This window comes from Microtus pennsylvanicus, unplaced genomic scaffold, assembly GCF_037038515.1.
Source record: "Microtus pennsylvanicus isolate mMicPen1 unplaced genomic scaffold, mMicPen1.hap1 Scaffold_65, whole genome shotgun sequence".
Taxonomy (NCBI): domain Eukaryota; kingdom Metazoa; phylum Chordata; class Mammalia; order Rodentia; family Cricetidae; genus Microtus; species Microtus pennsylvanicus.
The window spans coordinates 67017-94231 of record NW_027460999.1 but is presented as its reverse complement, the minus strand read 5'-3'; the positions used below and the strand labels follow the sequence as shown (position 1 = coordinate 94231).

The 27215-nt window shown below is 39.3% G+C and overlaps 1 long non-coding RNA gene across 1 annotated transcript in view; it reads right to left on the bottom strand.

Annotated features, from left to right (window-relative positions):
• LOC142842382 (uncharacterized) overlaps positions 1 to 19836 on the bottom strand; it is a 40969-nt gene extending 21133 nt beyond the window's left edge. The window contains exon 1 of the long non-coding RNA XR_012909348.1: positions 19747 to 19836. This is a non-coding gene — a long non-coding RNA (uncharacterized LOC142842382). The remainder of the gene's footprint in view (positions 1 to 19746) is intronic.
• Between the last annotated feature and the right edge of the window lie 7379 nt (positions 19837 to 27215).

Below are 27215 nucleotides of genomic sequence, written 5' to 3'. Positions count from 1 at the left end.
AAACAATAAACAGGAGGAGAAATCTTGGAGGAAAAAAAGGAAGGATGACCAAGAAAAGGAGAGAAAAGTATGGGCCAGTGACTCAGATACACAGCAAGCCACAGAATAAGAAGTAAATAAAAATTTATACAGAATAGAGAAAGATAAAAGCCCAGAAGCAAAAGGTAGATGGGACAATTAGTTTAGAAACGCTGGCTAGAAACAAGACAACCTAAGACCAGAAATTAATAATAATAATAATAATAATAATAATAATAATAAGCCTCAGTGTATGTCACTTTTTGAGAGCTGGGTGGCAGACCTCCAAAAGAGTAAAAACAACAACACCAGGTTTTGTCCTCATAGCTTCATGGTATGAACTCTCACAATCTCTTCACTGGGTTTCTGTCTCTGCCAAACATGGATGCCAGTAACAATGCTGAATTGTAACCACAAACTAAAAACCCAGTACCCTAAATTTTGATTCTTTCTTGTTTACAGGACCAGCACATGATGAGTGGTCCTGAAAAGCTTAACTTCTTAATTGACAGACACTAACACACTTGGACCACAGGTGTAGCAGATTTTGTATGAAATTGCTTCCTAGGATTAGGAATCACTTTGCTTACTCCTTACATAAATTGAAGATTTATGTGGATGGAGTCTTACTCCTGGAGCACCTTGCTAGACTTCCATTCCATGGCAAGGGCCTGTCTATAATAGTAATAAACTCCTTGAAAATCCCTGCTTCTTTCAGTAATTGGTGGCCACCTGAAACTACCTTTTCATTTTCATTTATTTCAGCCCCACGTGTTTTCTTTTTACTGTAGACCTGAATGAATCATCAGTAATAACCATCCAACAGATCCAATATTTCATTTAAGGAATCAGCCCATTTTTTTAAATTGTGCTTTACTAAATATCCAGGTAATAGAAAGATTTTGGAGCCAAAATATCAAACAACGACCTCTAGCTTAATCTGTTATGGAGTCTATAATTTCCAACTGAAATCCTATGATCTCAGTCTCTACTTTCTGGCATTCTTCTTAACATTTCTGTCTTCCTGGTCCTATAAGAACAGCCAATTTAGTTCTGTGTAAAACTTTCTATATTTTTTTCACCACCTAAAGTCTAGATATCTTCTACACTCTTTCAAGAGGCATCATTCCCAGGTTCTGCCTAGCAACAATATTACTTTTGGTTTTCCATTTCTTTGTCCTACTTGCATTTATGTTGCTCTGATTAAATCCTCTAACCAAATCAGCTCAGACAATGAGTGGGGTAATTTGACTTCATCATTTTTAGAGCTTAGGATAGAAAATCATGTTAATAGTTGAATGCAAAAATCCATGGACAAAGATTGTTTCCTGGCTTTCTCTCTTGCCCAGTCACTCCTTCATTCATGCTAAGATAGCTCCCTTTTGTAGCCCAAGCCCACTTTCTTAGGGATATTGCCACCCTCATTGGAGGAGCCTTCCCACGTGAATCATCAACACAATCTCTCCCAGATACAGCAGTCATGGCTTTTATGAACCACGCCACTCTGAACACAGTTGAGCAAATGTCCTTGTGGTAGGATCTTTTGGATATATGTCCAAGAGTGGTATAGCTGGGTCTTGAGGTGAATTGACTCACAACTTCCTGAGGACTGCATGTTGATTTCCACATTGGCTGTACAAGTTTGCACTTGTAAAATGAATCCCCTTGCTACATGTCCTTGCCAGTATTAGCTGCCCCTTGATTTATGGAGCTTAACAAATCTAACAGGTGTAAGATAAAATCTCAAAGTAGTTTTGATATTCATTTTCCTGATGGCTAAAGATGTTGAACATGTCTTAAAGTGTTTCTCAGTCACTTTAGATTCTTTTACTGAGAATTCTGTTTAGAAGTGTTCCCCATTATAGTTGGATTATTTGCTTTGTTCTTGTCTAGTTTCTTGAATTCTTTAATATCCTAGGTGAGGAAGCCCATAATCACATGGAAAAATATGATATTTACTCACTTATAGGTGGATATTAGCAGTTAAGTAAAGTATAATCACAGTAATCACAGTTAATCACAGTACAATCCATAGACACAGACAGGCTAAGTAACAACAGCTCTAGGGGAGATGCATGGATCTCCCTGGTAAGCAGAAATAGAACAGATCTTGTGGGTATACTGGAGGCAGGGGGGATGGGAAGAGGAAGGATCAGGTGAGCGAGGAAGAGACAGATGGGGAGAAGACAGGGAAAGACAGGGGATGTGGAAACTGTAGTGAAAACATTCTGGAAACTATAAAGGTGACCCTAGTGACTGTTCCTAGTAATCAAGAATATGGAGGTTGAACTAGCCGTTTTCTGTAACCACATAAAGCTCCCAGTGGGACTGGGACACCAAGCCAGCCACAAAATATTCAACCCACTTGTACCACCTGCAAGATATGCTGGGACACTGGTGACTCTGAGATTTCTTAATGGCCAATAAATGACTGGTCTAACTTGAAGCTCATACTATGAGAGGAAACCCATAACTGAAAACTGCCTAGATGGCCAGGAACCAGAACTTGAATGGCTCAGAGAACAAGGGTAGAACCAAATAACAGCTGACCAAGAAAAGATATCAATAAAATGATTCTTAACTATTTCTTGCTATAATCATAGGTTGACACCTGGCCTACTTGTTATTAAAGAGGCTTCTTCCAGGGGCTGATGGAAGCCCATCAGAGATCCTTACCCAAACATAAGCTTGAGCTGTATTGATCTTGTAGAAGGAGGGTGTGAGGATTGTAGCATTCAGTGGTTGAGGAAATCAGGAGAACATGGCCCACACAATCAACTAAGTAGGGCATATAGTGGCTCAAAGAAAACTGATGTAGCAATCACAGAGTCTTCATGGCTCTGTGCCAGGTCCTCTGCATACATGCTATAGTTCAGCTTGGGGTGTTTGTGAAACTCCTAACTGTAGGAGTCATGGCATCTCTGACTCTTTTTCTGTTCTTAGGACCCTTTTCCTTCTATTGCATTGGCCTTGTCTAGCCTTGAAATAAGAGTCTGTGCCTAGTCTTATTGCACCTTGGTATGATTTATTTTGTTGATTTCCCTGGGAGGTCTGCTCTTTTTTTTTTTGAAGGGAAAAGGAAGCAGTGGGGCTGGGACAATGGGATTTGGTGGGGGAGGAACTGGAATGAGTAGAGGAGGGTGAGAATTGAATCAGGATATATAGAATACGAGAAGAATAAATACAAATAAAAATAAAATGCATTTAGTGTAAGTTCAATGATCCTTATAATCTGTAGCAGCCCAAACATCACAAATGTCCAAAGTCTCTTCTGACATTTTAGACAATCTCTTGACTGTCACATGTTGTAAAATAAAAAAAAATAAAGATTTACAACATATAATGGCACAGGGCATAGTCCCATTCATAAAAACAGGAATATGACTGTGTTACACCTCCCATCTTAGGCAGACTCATGTGTATGTCACACCAGTGAGAACAGATAGGCAGACCACAAACCCATGAAATTTCCACACTCCCTACATTCCCACAGACATGATCTTTCAGCAACCCTACAGCTGCTACTACCAAAACCATGTACCCACCCCTATATCAGATGCATAGCCTCTGCTCAAGTGCAGGCCACATGAGCCAAAATAAAAAAACCAGGTAGGGAAACAGAGGTAAAGACTCTCTGCTGGACCAGAACCTATGGAAGTCACCAGAAATTCACATGGGTTTATCTGTGCACCTCCATTCTTTTAATAATTCCACAACACTATCCCCAATCCCACTTCCCTCCTCTTCTCTGTGTTGTAGCCTTCAACTTCAACTATCTGCAAGAAGTCTATGTAGGCCACCTTCCAAATGGCCTTCCTCAGTCTCTCAGTCCCCATCAACACTATCTCCAAATTCCCTATGGTCTCCTCTCCTTTCATGCCCAAACATTGGGTGAACACCATTTGTAAGATTTCCAGCTCTAACTTGGGATGAGAGCACCTGCTCAACCATAGGCCACATAAAGCAGAAAATTAGAAAGCAAATAGAAACCAAGCAAAATAACACCCATGCAACAAAGACAAACTGAGAGATGAGTACCTAGATCCACAAATTCCTAAAACCCAGATACTTGGACACCAACATAAAAACACAATCAACAACAGCCAGAGCAATAAGTCACTACCAGATTCCAGGTATCCTACTGCTGCAAGCTCTGAATATTCCAATAGAGTTGAAGCACAATTAAGACCAACTTTACGAAGATGACAGAAGTCCTTAAAGAAGTAAATGAATCCCTTTTTAAAAAAAGTAGAGAAAAGATAAATGCAGTATTGGAGAAAATTAATATATCCCTTAAAGAAAACCAAAAACAAACAAAGAAACAGTTGGCAGAAATGAAGCTGTTCAAGACCTTAAAATAGAAATAGGAGCAATTAAAAAATATGAACTGAAATAATTATGAAAATGAAAATCTAAATAATCAAATAAGATATTGAACAGAGAATTTCAGACTTTAAAGGCATGATCAAAGAAATGGACATATTGATCAAAGAAAATGTTAAACCAAAAATTTCCTGAAACATAACATCCAGGAAATCTGAAACACTAGAAAAATACCAACCCTAATAATAACAGGAAATGGAGAACTATCTCACCCCAAAAACACAGAAAAAAATTTCAAAAAAATTCATAGTCAAAATCTTTTCTAACTAAAATAATACAGGAGAACGCAGGCCACAGAATCAACTAAGCAGGGCTCTTAGGAGCTCACAGAGGCTGAAATAGCAATCATGGAGCCTGTAGGAGTTTGCCCCAATTCCTCTCTATATGTGTTATCATTTGTAGCATGCTATTTTTGTGCAACTCCTAACAGTGGGAGTGGGGAATGTCTCTGACTCTTTTGCCTGCTCTTGGAACCCTTTTTCTCCTACTAGATTGACCCATGCAGTCTTTGATATGTGCCTAGTCTAATTTCAATTTGCTATATATGGCTTTATTGATATCTCTTGTGTGTCTGCTCTATTCTGAAGGGAAATGAAGATTGAGTGGATCTGGTGGAGAAGGGAGTTGTGGAGAGGACTGAGAGAAATGGAGAACAGAAAAACTGCAGTTGGGATATATTATAAGAAAAGTGATGTGTGATGTCCTTCTGTATAAGTGTTGCTTTTATTGGTTAATGAATAAAGCTGCTTTGGCAAGGCAGAATATAGCCAGGTTGGAAGAGATATATAGAGAGTAGGCAGAATGTAAGAGAGGCCATGTAGCTGCCAAAGCAGAAAGACGCCCCAGAACCTTATCAGTAGGCCACAGCCTCGTGGTGACACAGAGATTAATAGACGTGGGTTAAGATGAAAGAGCAAGTTACTAAGAAGCCTGAGCTAGTAGGCCAAACAGTGCTGTAATTAATATAGTTTCTCTGTGATTCTTTGGGTCTGGGTGCCTGGGAAATGAATAAGCAGCCTGTGTTTACAAGAAGAATAAATTTTGAAAAGAGAGAGAGAGAAATGTGGACACAGTGAGGGAAGATTGGTTCATGGTAACACGAAAACTCAGTAGGGCAAACAACAAATCCTTTAGCTGTGCCTCAGACAGGTAGGGATTCATTTTCAAAGAGCTTAGATAGCACTATTCATGAAAAATTATATATATATACATATATATATCCTTATATATTTATTATATATATGTATATATCTACCTCCTATATGTAGTTCTCCATGGCAGATATCTCATAGCTTGGGTATTACAACATCCTATCATCTAAAAATACAACTCTGTCTTCATCTTCACAGCTTCATGCAATAAAAAGTTTCACAGTCTCTTCAGTGGGTTTCTGACTCTGCCAAACACAGATGGACAAAACCATGTTCAACTGAAACTAAAGAGGAAGAATTTATGACTTTAAAATTTTGCTTCTTTCTTTTTTCCAGAAACAATACAACATGGGTCCCTCCACAACACACACAATTTGGCTTCTAAGTTGTTGTGGATGCTACTATGCTTCGTTCAGAGTTCCAGCAGCTTCTGCATGAAGTTGCTTTCTCAGATTAGGAATCAGGTTGCCTATTCCTTTGAGAAATTGAAGACTTGGACAGATGAAATCTTTCCCTAAGTTACCTTCCTAGGCTTCAAACAATAAGAAGGGCCTTCTCTTTAATGGTTCTAAACTTCTTGAAATTTTGTCCTCTTTTTCATGACAGGACTGCCCTTTGAATCTTCCTAGTGTTGTTTTTCTCCACAAAACTGACTTTTTGTTTCTATCCACATCACTCATTTTTTTCCACTGTAGACCTAAATAAATCATCAGGAATAAATACCCAACCGAATCAATGCTTTGTCTAAGAAATCTCCCAACTACTTTTTTTTTTTTGTTTTTTTTTTGGTTTTTTCGAGACAGGGTTTCTCTGTGGTTTTTGGAGCCTGTCCTGGAACTCGCTCTGTAGACCAGGCTGGTCTCGAACTCACAGAGATCCGCCTGCCCCTGCCTCCCAAGTGCTGGGATTAAAGGCGTGCGCCACCACCGCCCGGCTTCCCAACTACTTTTTAAGTTGGCCTTACTCAACTTCTCAGGGAATGGAGAAAATTGGAATGATTTGGGAAGAAAATATTATACAAATGACCCATAGATAAATTTTTCATGAAATCTATTTCCCACTGAAATCCAATGAGCTCCACTGTGTGCATTACTTTCAACACCCCCATATTCCTAGTCCTACAGGAATTGTTAATTAAGCTCTGTACAGTTTTCTATTCCTTTTGCCACCTAAAGTCCTAATATCCTCCACATTCCTCCAAAAGACAACGTTTCCACATTCTACCCAGCAACAAAATCACTTTTGGTGTACCACATTTTGACCTAATTTATTCATTTCTTGCTGTGATTAAATTCCCTAAATAAAAGCATGTGAGGTAATAAACGGGTTTCTTTGACTGATATTTCCAGATCACAACCCACAACTGTGGAAGCTTAGGATAGAAATTCAAGTTACAAAATGAAGGCAAGAGACACTAAGGAAAAATATTTACTGGTTTTCGCTCTTGCTTAGTCACTCTCTCTTGTTCAGCTAGCCTACTTATCCCTCTCAGTCCCACTTTCTTAGGGTATTGAAACCATGAGTGGAAGAGAAGAGCCTTCCCACATGAATCATCAATCAACACAATTTTCCCATAGTTAGGAAAAAATAGCAATTTTGATCTGGGCAAAGCCTCAACTGATGTTCTCTCAAGATGACTCTAATCTACATCATGTTGACAGCTGAAGCTAATTAAGGTAGAGATGATAATATAGGAGAAGAAGATTTTTTAACACAAAATCAATATATTAACCATATCAAACATGAAGAACTGAAAAACACAGATAGGTCAAGAAATGAGAAAAAGTAAGCCTCTAAGATCAAGAGGAGAAAACTAAAACTGTTTCTCCACAGAAACTTACTAAACCAAGAAATGCTGATGGACCTATGAACACCTGATATTCAATAAAGGAGCTAAAAGTATACAATGGAAGAAAGAAATCATCTTCAACAAATGGTGCTGGCATAACTGGATGTCAACCTATAGAAGAATGAAAATAGATCCATATCTATCACCATGCACAAAACTCAAGTCCAAATGGATTAAAGACCTCAATATCAGTCCAAACACACTGAACCTGATAGAAGAGAAAGTGGGAAGTACTCTACAACATATGGGCACAGGAGACCACTTCCTACGTATAACCCCAGCAGCACAGACATTAAGGACCTCATTGAATAAATGGGACCTCCTGAAACTGAGAATCTTCTGTAAAGCAAAGGACACTGTCAACCCACTGACTGTGAGAAGATCTTCACCAACCCCGCAACAGACAAAGGTCTGATCTCCAAAATATATAAAGAACTCAAGAAACTAGATGTTAAAATGCTACTTAACCCAATTAAAAAATAGGGTACTGAACTGAACAGAGAATTCTCAACAGAAGAAGTTCAAATGGCCAAAAGACAATTAAGGTCATGCTCAACCTCCTTAGTGATCAGAAAACTGCAAATCAAAACAATTTTGAGATACCATCTTACACCTGTCAGAATGGCTAAAATCAAAAACACCGATAGCCTTTGCTGGTGAGGATGTGTAGTAAAGGGTACACTCATCCATTGCTGGTGGGAATGCAAACTTGTGCAACCACTATGGAAAGCAGTGTGGTGTCTCAGGAAATTTGGGATCAACCTACCCAGCAATAACACTCTTATAAATGGACAAATGAAAACATCAAATATTTATGTTGATCACAAATAATCAACACTGAGCAGGAAACATGTTTCAACAGTAAAGAGTACTCCTGGTCTGACTCAAGGAATTACATGGGGGGATCACAACTATTCATTATTCCAAGTTCAGCGTTTCTAGTTCCATCTTTTAATCAATATAAGGATCAGGCACTTACATGGTACATATCCATGTACAAGTAAATACTCATATTAAAATAAAAATTCAAACCAAACAAAATAGGCAGGAAGAAGAAGGTGATGCACCTGCAATCCAATGGCTCAGAAAGCACAACCAGTATCAATGTCATGAATACATGCCATCCTGGGAAACATAATGATACCCTCTGTCAAATTTTAAAATTCAAGATATGGGTGAAGCTCAGTACAACAGCATATGCTTGATAGGAACAAAAATCATCATAGAACAATATCAAAACAAAAAATCCAGGCCCACTTTTAATCCCAGTACTTGGGAATCAGGTTCAGGGGATCTCTGAGTTTGAAGCCAGCCTGGTATATAGAGCAACTTTCAGGACATCTAGGGCTACACAGACAAATCTTGTATTCAGAAATAAACAAACAAAAGTGAAAACTGTAGGCTACCAAACTGTCTTAGCATCAAATAGCAGGTAATTCTACTGAATCTAATGTGATTTAGTGATAGAGTTTATAATGGTAGGGAAGTCATGACAGCAAAAGAAGAAAGCTGACCAATTAGTTTCAACCACAACATAGCAGGCACAAAGAACAGGGAATGGGTTGAGGCTATAGAAACTCATATCACGTGTCCAATGAGGAATTTCATCCAGAAAGGCTCATCCTCCTACTGGATTCACAAGCAATCAAATGAAAGTTGCCAAGAAAAGAGACATGTTCAAATACATCTTCCTATATGGGAGGTTTTTATTCAATCAATTACATCCTGACCTGGGTCACTATAGGCTCATGGTCACCAATGAAGAAAAATGCATTTAGGGTTACAGTTGGGAATCACTTTGCTTACGCCTTCCATAAGTTGAATGCTTATGTGAATGGAGTCTTACCCTTAGAGCACCTTGCTAGGCTTCCATTCCATAGCAAGGTCCTTCTCTATAATGGTGATAAAATCCTTGAAAATCCCAGCCTGTTCCAGTAATTGACTGCCATAAGAAACTGCCTTTTCATTTTCATTTATTTCTGCCCCACTTGTTTTTTTTCCACTATGGTCTTGAATGAATCATCAGTAATAACCATCCACCACATTCAATATTCCATTTAAGAAATTAGCTCATATTTTTAAATTCTGCTTTACTAAATTTCCAGGTCACAGGCAGAAAAAGACATATTTTGGAGCCAAAATATCACACAAATGACCTCTACCTTAATCAATTTCAACTGAAATTCTATGATTTCAATCTCCACTTTCTATCATTTCTCTTAACATTTCCATCTTTCTGATCCTACAAGAAAAGCTAATTAATTCTGTGTACTACTTTCTATTTTTTTGCCACCTAAAGTTTTGATATCTTCTATACTCTTCCAAGGGACATCATTCCCAGGTTCTGCCTAGCAACAATATTACTTCTGGTTTTCCATTTCTTGTTCTAACTTGCATTTATGTTGCTCTGATTAAATCTTTTAATGAAAAGCAGCTCAGGCAATGAGTGGGGGTATTTTGGCTTCATCATTTTGGGAGCCTAGGATAGAAAAGCAAGCTAATAGTTGAAGGCAAAAATACATGGACAAAGATTGTTTCCTGGCTTTCTCTCTTGCCTAGTCAGATTGGTGCCTTTTGTATCCCAAGCCCGCTTTCTTAGAGATATTGCAACCCACAGTGGAGGAGCCATCACACATCAATCATCAATCAACACAATCTCTCTCAGATATAGTAGTTTATGGCTTTTATGAACAAAGCCACCATGAACACAGTTGAGCAAATGTCCTTGTGGTAGGATCTTTTGGGTATATGTTCAAGAGTGGTATACATTGGTCTTGAGGTAGATTGACTCCCAATTTCCTGAGGACTGCATATTAATTTCCACATTGGCTGTACAAGTTTGTACTTGCAACAGCAATGAATCCCCTTGCCAGCATTAGCTGTCACTTGTGTTATGGATCTTAACAGTTCTAAGACTTGTAAGATGAAATCTCAAAGTAGTTTTGATATTCATTTCCCTAATGGCTAAGGATGTTGAACATGTCTTCAGGTGTTTCTCAGTCACTTTAGATTCCTTTACTGAGAATTCTGTTTAGAGGTGTTCCCCATTATAATTGGATTATTTGGTTTGTTGTTGTCTAGTTTCTTGAGTTCTTTAATATCCTAGGTGAGGAAACACAGAATCACATAGATAAACATGGCATGTATTTACTTATGGGTGGATATTACCAGTTAAAGTATAATCACAGTAATCACAGTTAATCACAGTACACTCCATAGACACAGAAAGGCTAAGTAACAAGAACAGCTCTACGGGAGATGAATGCATCTCGTTGGTAAGAAGAAATAAAACAGATTTTATGGGTGCACTGGAGGCAGGTGGGGATGGGAACAGGAAGGATCAGGTGAGTGAAAAAAAGACAGGTGGGGAGAAGACAGGGAGAGATAACTGGAATAGGGGAACTTTTAACAGGGGATGTGGAAACAGTGTAGCGAAAACTTTCTGGAACCTATAAAGGTAACCCTAGTGAGGACTCCTAGTATGCAAGAGGAGGTTGAACTAGCCATCTTCTGTAACCACATAAGGCTACCAGTGGAACTGTGACACCAAGCCAACCACAAAACATTCAACCCACACTTGTACTACCTGCAAGATACGCTGGGGCACTGGTGACTCAGAACTTGCTTAGTGGCCAATAGATGACTGGTCTAACTTGAAGCTCATACTGTGAGAGGAAGTCCATAACTGACACTGCCTACATGGCCAGGAGCTGGAACTTGAATGGCTCAGAGAACAAGGGTAGAACCAAATACAGTTGACCAAGAAAAAATATCAATGAAATGATTCATAACTATTTTCTGCTATTATCATAGATTGCTGTTTAGCTTAATTGTTATTAAAGAGGCTTCTTCCAGGGGCTGATGCAAGCCCATGCAGAGATCCCTACAAACAAAAAGTAGGAAGGAGTATGGAGAGAACTACTACCAAATTCCCAAATATTGTTTATAAACATTTGTTTACATTTAAAGGAGCCATGAAATAGAGATAATACTTTGCATTTGCATAGATTTTGACCTATTGATAAAAATTTAAGGTCAATTTTGTTTATATATATATATGTTCTTGTTTAAGGTATTATATTTGTGCAGCTCATTTAAAGATGCAATACAAATTAGACCCCCCCCCCCAAGCCTGCCCTGTTGTCTGCAAGATCCTTGGCTCAGGAATAGTTTCCTGCTCCTGCACCAAGGCTACCCAACCAGAGGGGTGAGTGCCTGCCTATCAGGCAGGCCTGAAGGTCCCCTGCAAGGGAGCGAGGGCACTTTCACCTTGTGCTGCAGGGTCTCCTGTGTTCTATTCGACCCCGCCCTGCTTCCCACGTTAGCCCTTCTGTCCGTGGGTCTTTAGGCTACCAGGCTTCCCTGTTTCAGTGCTGAGGAGTTCCATCTGGATGGTGCTGAGGACTTCCATACAGACAGGAACAGTTCCTGCTTCTACACTGAGGAGATCCACCCAGAGATTCAGTCACAGCAAAGACTGAACCAAGACACCAGGCCTCTCCTGGCTCCATTTGAAGGAAGTGATGGGCAGGCACCAATGCAAGAATTCCTCCAACAACCTGAAAGGCAACATGACATCACCAGAATCCAGGGATCGCAAAACAAGAAGAACTGAACACCCTACTCCAGAAGAAATAGAAGAAATCGACTTTAAATGGAACTATATGAAAATAATAGAGGACCTTAAACAGGAGGTGAAAAACTGCCCTAAAGAAATAGAGATGACAAACAAAAAGGTAGAGGAAATGAATAAATCTCTCCAAGATACCCAAGAAAAACAAGAGAAACAAGAAAAAGCAATCAAACAGGTAAGGGAAACGGTTCAAGACTTGAAGAATGAAATGGAGGTAATGAAGAAAACCAAACCAAGGAAGGCAGGAGATGGAAAATCTGGGTAAACGAACAGGAACTACTGAGACAAGTATTACCAACAGAATACAAGAGATAGAAGAAAGAATCTCAGACACTGATGATACCACAGAGAAAATAAATGCACTGATCAAGGAAAACAGCAAATACAACAAATTCTCATCACAAAACATTCAGGAAATCTGGGTCACAATAAAATGACCAAATCAAAGAATAATAGGGGTAGAAGAAGGAGAAGTACAGATTAACGGTCCAGAAAATATATTTAATAAAATTATAGAAGAAAACTTTCCCAACCTAAAGAAAGTTATTCCTATGAAGGTTCAAGAACCATAGAGAAATAGACTGGATAAAAAAAATCTCCATATAAGAATTAAAACTCAAAACATACAGAATAAAGAAAGAATATTAAGAGCTGCAAAGGAAAAAGGTCAAATTACTTAAAAAGGTAAACCTATTAGACTTACACCTGACTTCTCTATGGAAACCATGAAAGCCAGAAGGTCCTAGATAGATGTACTGCAGACACTAAGAGACCATGGATACAAGCCTAGACTATGTTCCTGTGACAAAAGTTCTTCCCAGACACACAGCTCATTGACATAAAAGCCTAGCCCAGGAACAGCTGCAGGCAGTTGAAGTAGTTTTGGGAAGACAGGCTCATCCTGTATTGGATGTAGTGGCATTTCATTTATGTTGTAATATATAAAGCTTGCCTGAAGTTCAAAGAGTAAAACAGCCCCATTGGTCAGTCTTACTGACCAGGCAGTGGTAACACACACCTTTAATCCCAGTAGCCATACTAGCTGCTATAGAAACCAGTCCTAGAAAGGAATATAATATAATATAATATAATATAATATAATATAATATAATATCCCCAATTTCTCCAAGATTTTATTACTCATGTTCCAGTTGGACAGTCACAGCTTGGAAAGCTTAGAGAAAGCACTGCCATCATAAGGGGATGAAGAGGAGGGAGGGGTTCAGGCTCCGGTGGCAGCTGCTGGGGAACAGGAGGTGAGGTGGCAACACTCTGAGAAGCCCTTTCCTCATCATGGACTTAGAGAAGATGATCAGTCTAAGCCTCTACTGATTTAAGGCTTATTCCAGGAAACCCCAAATCTGCCTCTACCTATGCAGCCCACAGGCAGTGATGCATACACACAACAGAAAGGCCAGATGATGCCCGAGTAGGCAAGGGAGGCCAGGCAAGCATAGTGTTTTAATAAATGTGTCTTCTAGAGGCTTTCAACATACTCAGACCTATGGGACACTATGAAAGCAGTGCTAAGAGGAAAGTTCATAGCACTAAATACCCACTTAAAGAAAATGGAGAGCCGGGCGGTGGTGGCGCACGCCTTTAATCCCAGCACTCGGGAGGCAGAGGCAGGCGGATCTCTGTGAGTTCGAGGCCAGCCTGGTCTACAAGAGCTAGTTCCAGGACAGGAACCAAAAAGCTACGGAGAAACCCTGTCTCAAAAAAGAAAAAAAAAAAGAAAATGGAGAAAGCAAACATTGGAGACTTAACAGCCCACCTGAAAGCTCTAGAAAAAATGAAACAGACTTACCTAGGAGGAGTAGAAGACTGGAAATAATCAAACTGAGGGCTGAAATCAACAAAATAGAAACACAGAAAACAATCCAAAGAATCAATGAAACAAAAAGCTGGTTCTTGGAGAAAAAATCAACAAGATTGATAAATCCCTATCCAAACTAGTTAAACGACAGAGAGAGAACATGCAAATTAAGATCAGAATGAAAAGAGGGACATAACCACAGACACAGAGGAAATTCAGAGAATCATTAGATCTTACTACAAAAGCCTGTATGCCACAAAATTGGAAAATGTAAAAGAAATGGACATTTTTTTAGATAAGTACCATATACCAAAGTTGAACCAGGACCAGGTGAACAATGTAAATAGACCGAGAGTTGTGCAGAATTAGAAGCTGTTATCAAAAACCTCCCTACCAAAAAAAGCCCAGGTTCAGAGGGTTTCAATGCAGAATTCTACCAGAACTTCCAAGAAGACCTAATACCTATACTCCTTAATGTATTTCACAACGTAGAAACAGAAGAGTCATTGCCAAATTCCTTTTATGAAGCTACAGTTACCCTGATACCAAAATGACACAAAGACTCAACCAAGAAAGAGAATTACAGGCTAATCTCACTCATGAACATCGATGCAAAAATTCTCAATAAAATGCTGGCAAGCCGAATCCAAGAACACATTAGAAAAATTATCCATTATGATCAAATAGGCTTCATCCCAGGTCTGCAGAACTGGTTAGACATATGAAAATCTATCACTGTAATCCGGCATATAAATAAACTGAAAGAAAAAGCCATATGATCATTTCATTAGATGGTGAAAAAGCATTTGACAAAATTCAACATCCGTTTATGATAAAGGTCTTGGAGAGATTAGGGATACAGTGGTCATACCAGTTAGTTCCTTGGGCAACTGAGGAGAGGGAACCTGAAATGGCACTATCCTATAGCCATACTGATGAATATCTTGCATATAACCATAGAACCTTCATCTGGTGATGGTTGGAGATAGAGACAGAGACTCACATTGGAGCACTGGACTGAGGTCCCAAGGTCAAAATGAGGAGGAGAAGGAGGAAGAACATGAGCAAGGAGTCAGGACTGCAAGGGGTGCACCCACACACTGTGTCAGTGGGGCTGATCTGTTGGGAGCTCACCAAGGCCAGCTGGACTGGGACTGAATAAGCATGGAATAAAACCGGACTCTCTGAACATGGCGGACAATGAGAGCTGATGAGAAGCCAAGGAAAATGGCACTGGGTTTTGATCCTACTGCATGAACTGGCTTTGTGGGAGCCTAGCCTGTGTGAATGCTCACCTTCCTAGACCTGGATGGAGGGGGGGGACCTTGGACTTCCCACAGGGCAGGGAACCCTGACTGCTCTTTGGACTGGAGAGGGGGAGGGGTGTGGGGGTAGGGAGAGAGGAGGGGAAGAAGGGGGAGGAGGGGGAGGGAAATGGGAGGTGGGGAGAAGGCAGAATTTTTTTCAATAAAATAAATAAAAGGAAATACAAATTAATAGATTGTCTTTTATAACAGTTAAACTTTTAGTCATGTTAGGCTTTCTAGAAGTACAGAGATATATTTCAGATGGGATAAGTATTCTTTAAATCTTTCAAAGACATACATAATATGGCATTTAAAATGTTTTAAAAACTTAGGACTTTTCATGACAGTGAGCCACATCTGCCTCTGGCAGCACATATTATTTCAGAGAGGTTGATGGGCATTAAAGAATCTCATTATGGAATTTGCCTTCAATGTGACTAGCCATTTGGGCAAGAAACTTCTGCTGGAATTGCTTCATGGTATGTTTTATAAACTGGACACTCAGGACCCACAGAAAAATGACTGCTAAAGTTGCCTAAAGAAGGTGAGAAAGTCATTCAAAGTTCCTGCTCCATGCAAGAGTCTGCCAGACATTCTGCAGGATCCACAAAAAAAGGTGACTAACAAACTGCCAATATAGGCAGAACTGTCTTTGAAATTTCCTGCTTCATGGAAAAGTCTGCCAGACACTATGGGCCTATAGGCTGGAGATGGATGTCCCACTGTTACAGAAGAACTTTGGGTGACTGTCCAGGCAGCAAGATGTCTTTGTCAATTCTAGAGTTTTAGAAGTTGCTTACAACGTACTTCCTGTTTACTTAGGTAGTAGTATATCCTTCTGGATTCTTTGATGGAGTTGAAGAAAGAGACAGTTTTATAATTATAAAAAAATAGATTAGACATAAAACCTTAGACTCAAAAAGATGGAATAGATGATATAGTATTTTTCTTAACTTGCCAAGTGTAAAGGGACTAAATATTGTAACTCTAATTCTTGCTGGATAATGGTTTCATTATATGTAATCTTGTTATGTCAAAATCGAAACCTTCCTTTTTATTTAGACAGAAAATAGGAGGTGATGTGCGATTCCTCCTGTATGCTATGAAGATGTTTTATTACCATTGGTTAATAAAGAAGCTACTTTGGGCTTATGGCTTCACAGAATAGAACAAGTGGAAATTCCAAGCAGAGATAAAGGAGAAAAGAAGACAGAGTCAGGGAGATGCCATGTAGCTGCCGAAGGAGAAAGATGCTGGATGGAACCTTACTGGTAGGCCACAGTCATGTGATGACACAAAGATTAATAGAAATAGGTTAATTTTAGATGTAAGAGTTACTTAATAAAAAGCCTAAGCTATTGGCTAAGCAGTCTTGTAATTAAAATAATTTTTTATAATTATTGCAAGCCTAGGCACCTGTATACACCAGGATATAATAAAATTTGCAAGCTATACAGTGTACACAAGATTAATGTTTAAATTGAATTGTCATGTTAAACTTTCATGATTCCTTGACTACTAAGGGATCATACAAAGAAACACAAATCAGCCTGAACGTTTCACTATCTGAGGGAATTCAACTGGAACTGAAAAACCTATGACACAGGTCTCTCAAGGAAGTTAGGTCAGGCCAACTCCATGGTTCCCTGCAGAGCTTACAACCCACAAAAATTTTATGACTTTGACCTCCACTCTCTGCCATTACTCTCAACATTTCCATCTTCTAGGTCCCAAAAGAACAGCTGATTAGGCTTTTTGTTCAGTTTTATGATATCTGTAGCATTCTTATAACAGTCAACATTCCAAAGTCTTTTGCAGCACTTGAGTCCCATTTTTGTTCCAACTTTCTTCTCTGTTGCTGCTATTACATTATCTAATCAAAAGCAACTCAGGTAATGAGTAAGTTTATTTGGTTGTTAACCCTATTTCACAATTCTTAATTATGGGAGCTTAAAGCGGATACTCAAGCTAAAAATAATAGCTAAAGGCAAAACATGTGGAACAATTATTTTCTGGCTTTCTCTCTTGTTTTGTCAGTGTCTTGTGCTTAGCTAGCTCTTCTATCTATCCCAGAGCTGCTTGCTCAGGGATATTGCCAACACAGTGGAAAAACCTTCCCATATCAATCAAAACCAACACAATCTCTCTCAGACAATTTAATCAGACATTCTGATCTAGGAATACCCTAATTGGTGTTTTCTCAGATCACTCTAAGCTATGTCATGCTGATAGCTGAGGCTAATTAAGAGAAAAAGACAATATTATACAAAAATATTTTAAAGATCTAAAGGCAATGTACTAATAGCATCAGTCACTTGACCAGCAAAAACACAAACATGAAGATAGATATGCCAGAAAATGGAAAATGGCAAACATATAAGATAAAGAAGAAAAAACTAGTACTGTCTCTCCACAGAAACTTCCCAAACCAATAAAAACTCAAGGAACTAATAACATGAGAAATTTTTTGAATACAAAGTTAGTGAGACCATTATTTTCCAGAAATGAAGAATATTCTTAAATAACAATTAATAAAATCAATAACATAGATGACAAAGACACAAAGACATATTGTGCTCCTTTAAATAAAAACTACAAGATTTTAACCAAAATCAAACTCTAAGAAATCACTGACCAGCACTCATCCTATAGACTTCAGTTCTCTCTCCTTTAACAATAACAAAAAATGGCTTGGGTGAGGAGGGATGTTCCACCAAAATTGGAGAGATTCCCTTGAAACCTTCTCATGTCTTAACTTCGTAGAAAATAGTTTTGACTACTAAAAGGATCTCATTATCTTATAGTAAGGAATAGGATGTCTCCTAGGGTCACTTAGACACCATTTGTATCCCATGATTGATAATTGCCTGTAAGTCTGCAATCAGAGTGAGGAAATGAAAACATTTTTAAACAAAATGCAAGATAACAGATTTTTTAAAGAATCAGTGTACACCTAAAGCAACTTGTTTTACTTTAATTGCTTTATAAGTCAAAAGTACTTTTGAAAACAAGTTTATTGTTATTTTTTGCATATATTTTACATGAGTTAGAATATCTTCCATATGTATGCAGGTGACATACAAAAAAGAAGGGTTCAGATGCTTTGGATCTGAAATGGAAGAGTTATGAGCCTAACAACTTGAGTTAGGTATCTGAACATAGGTCTTCTCCAAAATGAGTATGTGATGAGCCATCTGCCAACATCCCCATAATGGCTTTTATCAAATAAACCAAAAGTCTCTCAGATTAACAATAATAGCAACAAAACCAAAATAAATAAAGAAGTAAATAAATGACCCTTGGAAACATGATGCATCAAAATTAAGATGATGTGTGTGGTAAATTTGCATGATAAATACATTAAAATGACAATGCAAAACAATTTATAACAGGAAAACTGATTACAAAGTTATATTCATAGTGGAAACACCCAGAGTAATCAGTGGGATTATGAAAAAATAGTACACAAATTGACATAATATGAATTCTTGCTGGGTTGTGGTGATGCACACTTTAATCTCAGCACACGGGAGGCAGAGACACGTGGATCTTTGTGAGTTCAAAGTCAGATGGTCTACAGAGCAAGTTCCAGGACAGGCTCCAAAGCTACAGAGAAACCCTGTCTTGGGGGGAAAAAGCAACAACAATCAAGAATGTGTACAATATTTGAGAAAGAATAAAGGAGATGGAGAGAAAAAGAAGAGAGAATAGGCAGAAAAATATCATTAACTATTAATAAAAAGACCAAAGAAAACTTAGAAGACATGTGATCTTAAAAAATGTTACTCGCCTACCTATGATTCTATGTGTAGAGAAATTAAATAAATAAAGACTTCACAATTTTCACAAAACTACCTCAAAATGACCCATAAACTCTTCTTTCTGACCCTACAGCTACTGGTATTTGTTCCAAACAGCGAGGCCCCATGCTCTAGAGACCTCTCCTTCGGTCTTGTTATGTTTTCAGGTAAACCCAGTCTCACTGATGCCCAATACCAAAGCAATATAGTATAATTTCTGCTTCCTGTCACATGGATTATGGCACAAGATATAGATTCTGCCCTATCTACCTGCCCAACACCATACACACCTAAGAAACCTCTGCAGCTCAGAAACTCTTTTTGTCACCTGGAACTAAATATCACTGAATGACATCATTGTGGCTAGTAGTATCAGACAAATTAGAAACATTTTAATCATGTATTGCTAAAAGACAGTCAACATCACCATAGTTCTGCCAGCTTTTAAATTATTTGAAACATTTATAAGACAAACTTGAAAGTAGAATGTAATATTCAGAACTTCTAGAAATAAAACTATAAGTTTTCAAATCTGTCTTCCCACTGCACACCAAAAGCATGACTCTGTGTGTACACTGGACAGTGATATTACAAGTATAATATTCTACCTTGCCGGGGCTGCAGAGTGTCCCTCTTCCCAGGAAATCCATATACAGGGAGGCACAGAGGACAACGACCACTGCCCAGGTCATTACATAGGGCAACAGAACCACAGCCTGGCTCATGGTCCATCCAAATCCCAGCAGAAATGACAGTTCAACAGACCTTCTCTGAACACCCTATACTCACCATGGCATAGCTTGTGGTATTCCTAGGGCTGGAGAGATGGCTCAGTGGTTAAGAGCACTGACTGCTTTTCCAGAGGTCCTGAGTTCAATTCCCAGCAACCACATGGTGGCTCACAACCATCTGTAATGAGATCTGGTGTCCTCTTCTGACATGTGGGCATACATGGAGGCAGATTTTTGTATGCAAAATAAAAATAAATAAATCTTTAAAAAACAAAATAGTATAGTTAAAAAAACTCACTTCAATAAAAGTAGAAAAGAATCCTGAAAAGAACCTGCAAGAAACCTGCCACTATTATACCTGATTGCTAAGACTTTCAAGAATCTCTCCTTGGCTAGGGCCATTCATCTTGGCCTCAGAATATTGTCAGCTCCCCTACTGGGTGATCAAAGATCAAATGACTCAGATAGCACAGTACTTCCTGTTCTGTCCTTCCAGCCCAGTGGTCAGGGCCCTAGATAGAAAGTGAGTAATTTAGTAGATAATCCTCCACTTTCAAAGAGCATATCCTGTTCCTCATCCAAAGCACAGGGTCTTTTGTGTGCACATCCTATTACACACTCAATGTGCACTGCAGCCAACCCATTGCCTCATACCTGGGAAATCTTGCAGCGAAACACAGGTCACATTTACAACTGCTATTAAAGACAAGTGGGCCATGAATTAGAAGACACTGAGGGATTGTGGTAAGTCTTGGGAACAGGCAAGAGAATGTGGATACAATACTGGAAAGAACCTGTAAACTATCTCCTGCTGGTGCTCCTAATTGCCAACCAGAGTCCCTCATTAGCTAGGACCACCCAGCTGGGCTTCCAGACATTGGCAGTTACCCTACTGGGAGAGCAGAAATCAAATGTCTTAGAAAGCAAAAATCCTCCAGGTTTGTCCTTCCACACTATGGTCAGACAAGATACTAATCTGGAAATTTTGTAGTTTAGTAAAATCTTCCATTTTCCCAGAGCACTTCCTGTTCCTCCTCCAAGGCACATGGTCCTATATGTACACTTTCCATTACACACTCAAGGTCCAGAGTAGCCAACCCCTTACTTCATAGCTGGGAGGTCTTGCAAACAAACACAGGTCACAAACAGTAATTGTTATTAAACAAAAAGAAGCCATGAGAATTAGAACACAACAAAGGGTCTATGGGAGGGCTTAGAGGCAGGAAAGAGATAGTGGAAATAATGTATTTATAATCCTGAAAAATTCTGTTAAAAAGTTGAAACAGATTTTATGGTCATGTGCCCCAGAGACCAGGGATTTGTATCAGAGCACACGAAGTGCTACTCACATCATTTCTCTCACAGTATACATCTTAAACCTAGAAAATAAATCATGGTAGGCAGGGCCACACCATTTTATCCAGCTCTTCTATTTTACTTGAACTACTGTAACTACAGTAATTTGCTTTAATGATAAGTTAATTTCTTTATATAGATTCTTGTATGCATGGTCTGTGGACCCATGAAATGGCCAGTCAGCACATTTATGGAACATTTAAAATTGATTACCTCACTACTCACTGCTAATGTCAACTACTGTCACAGTAGGAAAGCTTTTACCTTCCTTCTTTCCCATCCCTTTTTCTGATGTGACGATACTGGCTTTAGAATTGGTCCGTGAACTCAGTTATTACACAGGTCCCACTTCACTTGTAAATTCACAATAAAATCTAAAGAAGTTGGAGTATACTCATTCACTGATCTATTTCTCCTTCACACAGACCAGTCAAGGTCCAGCATGGTAGGAGTTGCTGGACTGTTTTTGCAGCACTAGGTAGCAGAGGCAGGATTAGGAGTTCATAGCAATTCTCAGTTACATAGTATGATGCAAGCCCGAGCTACAGGAGACACTGATCTAAACCAGTTTTTCGCAATCTTCCTAGTGCTATGACTCTTTAATACAGTTACTCATGATGTAGTATTCTCCCCACCTATAAAACAATTTTCACTACTACTTCATAACTATATTTTTGCTGTTATGAATCATAATATAAATATCTGTACTTTTTGATGGTCTTAGGCCTGTCCTGTGATAGGTTCATTTGATCCACCAAAATGAGTCATAACCCACCAGGTTGAGAATCACTGCTCTAATCTGAAATAAATAAAAAGATGAATAAATAAACAGCTCTTAAAAATGAAATTCAAAACCTGGGAAACATTAGAAAATACAAGATTATAGCAGTTATGCCTTTGAAGAAAATGAAATCTAAAATATGACAACCATTAATTGATTTCTTAAAATAATAAAAAATAATTGAACACTTAGTTATACTGACTTTGTTTTTCTTTTTTTTTTTTGTTTTTTGGATTTTCGATAAGTTATAATGACTTTGAAACAGAGTAGGCACTTCCCTGGTAGGGAGAATGCCATTAGTAAGAGAAAGCATGACTTTGTCCCATGTAAAATGTTAGCTTCTGAGTGCTGTAAGCTGACACATGGAGTTACAGCCAATGGCCTGTGTCTCAAACATCTGAGCTGAATTCACGGTGTCAACCAGGATTAAATATACCTGCATGGGAGAGTTCACTAATTGGAAACTAAATATGTAGTTGTTCAAGCTATCCTCCTTAAACTGCACACCCACTGGTGTCTGTCTTCATTCACATGCAAGAAATTAATGTATGATGGGAAATCACACCAAAAGTCACACACTGTGTCAATCAGGTCCTTCTTTGTAATGGATACCCCTGAAGCTCACTCCCTTAAACTTCATTCTGTGATCTAGTTATTGTCCAGTTTTTCCCCCTTCCAGTGTACACAGTATACTGTTCCTACACTTCGGGTCTGAAGGGAGAAGCCATGCTCCACACACAAATCCTTTTATTGTTATTGCAATGGACACCACCACGATAAGACTCAAAGTGGTAATTTTAGAACTCTGTGGTGCAGCATACTTTTAATCCAAAAATTTATGGCGGTTAACCAAGAGGATAGCAAGGGTAACGCTCTGTGGGGCTACAGACAGGATTCAAGTCCACCTCAAACAGTATAGGGGACATTGACTATAAACTGCTTTTTTAAAAACTGAAAAATGCAGCTGTCCTAGAATTATTATACTTTCATGGCACACAGGTTGTGACCCTGTAATGGCCCCTTGGGCAGCATGTTAGAGGTCTTTGATGGGGAAGTGGGTCTTTTGGCTGGTTGTAAATCATGGTTGTCTCATTTATTATAGAAATGTACCTTACTCGCTTATTAATCCTGGTGAACAAACATTTGCATCTCATGATACTAATCTCTAACAGGCATGGCCAGCATACTACTTATCTTTGGGGAATTTGGGATGCAGTACTCCCTCACTTAAATTCTACTTTGTGTGACTTAATGTCTCCTAAGAACTGGCAAATCCTTAAACTATTAATTCTATACTCAATTATGCTCTCCTACTTCACAGTTTAGCAGCGGAGTGCCTCTACACAGGAGAAACCATTTATGAGCTCCACAAAATTAACTACAGATGGATCCTAAACATAAATGTTAAAAGTGCAGAACTTCTGTAGATACTGGAGAGACCAGTAGGCTCTGAGTTTGGAAAATTTGGTGATATCTCTCCACATGCGACAACATAAGCACTACAGGCACCACCATTTGCAGCTCCCAAAGCTCTGCTCTGTGCAGACACAGCCCACCCAGGCAGTGAAGTTATTCAGAGTCTGCCACAGGGAGTTGCAAGGATCACTTAGGGCTACTTAGGATGAGGCAGGAACACACTAAACTCTGTGTTTGTCCACTGGCTCCCGCCCAGCCAGGCGAAGATGCATCACATCAGCCACGAGCCTCAGCAGTCCGCTCCACCTAGTTTGGGGACAGCAGCCCCAAACACACCAAGCCCAGCCACTCCTCCACACGTGGGAAGAGCAACCACGTGCACCAAGGCCAGCAACTCCTCCCCACCTGGGGACATTGGCCCCTTGCTCTCCTTGGCTTGCCTCTCCTCCCATTCGGGAGAGCAACCATTCACTCACCATGGTGCAGCTGCCTAGCTGACAAGCTTTAACCCCACAAGGGATCACAAGGTGCAGTGCATGAGAGAGACTGTGATTTCTTCAGGAAGTGCTAAACCGGAAGTCTGGCTCCCGGAAGAACCCTCCCATTTGACTGGTGGAGGCTCTCATTGGCTAGTAAGGTCTGAGTGACAGAAGCAGGTAAGCAGAAGGGACACAGCACAGCATTCCCAGCACTGGCGGCTAATCTACAGAAACAAATCCCAGATTGGTTGGAGATCTAAGTCAAGTTCAACAGCAAGTCTTTTGCTAATGTAAATCAATGGGTTTGGTTTTAAAAGGAAGTATACAAATTCAGAAAGAGGCTAATCAGAAAAAGTTGCACGAGAAGAACATTGGGTAAACCAAGAACATTATAAACAAAGTCCACAGTGGTGTTGGAACTGATAACCACAGCTTTCACCCTTCTGTGTAAAGGTTTGGGTTCTGAGGATCTGAAACAACCCTTTTCCAAAGGCCCTGTCCCCACATCTTTGCCAGCTCTCCCACCCAAGCGTATTCCTGAGATCAGAGACAGAGCTCTGTTGTTGCTCTATACATCATTGCCTTAAGGAAACCTCCCAAAGCCTAGGCGGGTTGCCAAAGTCAGAGAGGCCTAGTTTCAAGTATTTTCTAGAAGTTCTGCACTTAGCACTTGACATTTAGGTGTAAGGTCCATTTGGAGTTAATTTGTGGACGTTGTAAATGGGGTCTCATGTACTGTGTAGTACTCTACTACTCAGTCGCAATGTAGAATTGGTGATATAAAGGATTGACCAATGCTTAGAGAGTAAGCCACACAATATAGAATTTAGCTGAGGGAGGGCTGCCTTTGAAATACACCCAAAGACAAGTAGTATGTTAATCAGAACTATTAGAGATTTGGATGCAAAGATGTAAATGTTTATTTAACTTTTTTGTATACATGTCTGTAGTGAAAAAAGCAAATGAGATACTCACCCATAGAAAGGATAGAGAGTCTGCCTGTGTAACTCTCTAGAGTAAGCTGGAGCATCACAGTTTTAAGAGGGATTTCTTAGTTGTGTTGGACTGGATCAATTCCATGATATTTTGTTATGTGTTTGCTGTTTCTTGGTATCAACTACATACATTAAAACCCAAAAGCATGGTTATAGTGGTGAAATACCTGGTTAAATCCAGACCCTCCCAGCAGGAAGAAAATAGCCAAAAATCTAAGCAAGAAAAGAAGAATCAAGAATCTAGGATTAGCCAGTTCAGTGACTGTGTTTCAAGAACTAGCTGAAGATAAAGTTAGATTGTAATCTTGGAAGTGATCTTGAGAGGCAGGGAGTTGCCCCCTTGTGACCAACACTGGATTTTTGAAATTTTCTATGACACTTTTGGATTACTGGGCTATGGTTTCTTCCCTTAAAAACTCCTTCTCCCAGTCACTCAGGGTCAAACTCTTCCCCTGCATGGGTTATGAGTCTTGGCCCCAGTGTACTGGTTCCCATCTCATTGATTAAAGCCTCCTGTGATTGCAGCAAAGATGGTCCTTTGTGAGTTACTACGGGGGGTGTCGTGTTATCCCAAGACTTGAGTGAGAGTCTCCCAAGAACTGGGGGTCTTTCAGTAGTAATGCCAAGTATCATAATATTAATGTATTGTGTTTTATCTAAGGTTTAGTTGAACAGTTTATACCTAGGAAATACTAATTTATTACATTATCATATACAGTTTCTATTCAGATTTCTTTTGTTGTTACTCAGCACTATCTAAAGACAAACAATTGGTACCTTCCTGTGATCACTTGTGACTGCTTACCAAGGATGACCACCACCGGGTTTGCTGACTGTTAATATTCCATCATGAAAGAAAGTATCCCCTCCATCCTAGTACACAGCCTCTTTTCCAGTCACCTATATGCAAATCATGCCTAATGACATGTGACCTTCTGGTTTCAGAGATGAACTAGAGTACACAGCCTGGAAAAGACTTGGGAGGATGTACATTCTTTGTATGCACCTATGAGAAAGCCATTTTTAAAAGTGGGGATTTACCTTGAGTGCTATCGGGCTTACTTTCTACGTTCACTGAGAAAAGTATTGTAATGGAAAGCATATGTGCGGTGGAAGAGTAGAGAGAAGGTAAGCTCCACATATGCAGCTATGGGAGAGCCATTGTACATACTAGATGGAGACGTGCCTGTTTGGCTGCCTTTTGGGTATCTTAGTTAAAGCTTCTATTGCTGTGAAGAGACACCATGACCACAGCAACACTTATAAAGGAAAACATTTGATTTAGGCAAGCTTACAGTTTCAGAGGATTTAGTCCATTATCAACATGGCAGAAAGCATGGTGGATGCAAGCAGAAATGGTGCTGGAGAAAGAGCTGAGAGATCTCCATCCAGATCAGCAGGCAGCAGAAAGTGACTATGAAATACTTCAACAAGGCCACACCTCCTAATAGTGCCACTCTCCATGAGACTTTCGGGGCCATTTTGATTCAAACAACCACAGAATCAAAACCCTTGTAAATACCTTTTCAACCACACTCAATAAGAAAATAAAAGGAAGATTTTGGAGCCAAAATATCACACAAATGACCTCTAACTTAATCGGTTATGGAGTGTATCATTTCCAACTGAAATGCTATGATCTCAATCTCTACTTTCTGACATTCTTCTTAACATTTCCATATTCTGGTCCTATAAGAACAGCCAATTTAGTTCTGTATACTAATTTCTATATTTTTTTCACCACCTAAAATCTAGATATCTTCTACACTGTTTCAAGAGACATCATTCCCAGGTTCTGCCTAGCAACAATATTACTTTTGGTTTTCCATTTTTTTTGTCCTAACTTACATTTATGTTGCTCTGATTAAATCCCCTAACCAAAATCAGCTCAGACAATGAGTGGGGTAATTTGACGTCATCATTTTTAGAGCTTAGGATAGGAAATCATGTTAATAGTTGAATGCAAAAATCCATGGACAAAGATTGTTTCCTGGCTTTCTCTCTTGCCCAGTCACTCCTTCATTCATGCTAAGATAGCTCCCTTTTGTAGCCCAAGCCCACTTTCTTAGGGATATTGCCACCCTCTTTGGAGGAACTTTCCCACGTCAATCATCAACACAATCTCTCCCAGATACAGCAGTCTGTGTCTTTTATGAACCACGCCACTCTGAACACAGTTGAGCAAATGTCCTTGTGGTAGGATCTTTTGGATATATGTCCAAGAGTGGTATAGCTGGGTCTTGAGGTGAATTGACTCACAACTTCCTGAGGACTGCATGTTGATTTCCACATTGGCTGTACAAGTTTGCACTTGTACATGTCCTTGCCACATATCCTTACCAGCATTAACAGTCCCTTGTATTATGGAGCTTAAGAAATCAACAGGTGTAAGATAAAATCTCAAAGTAGTTTTGATATTCATTTTCCTGATGGCTAAAGATGTTGAACATGTTCACGGTGGGTTTATCATCTTATAGTTCTACCAGCAATGGAAGAGGAT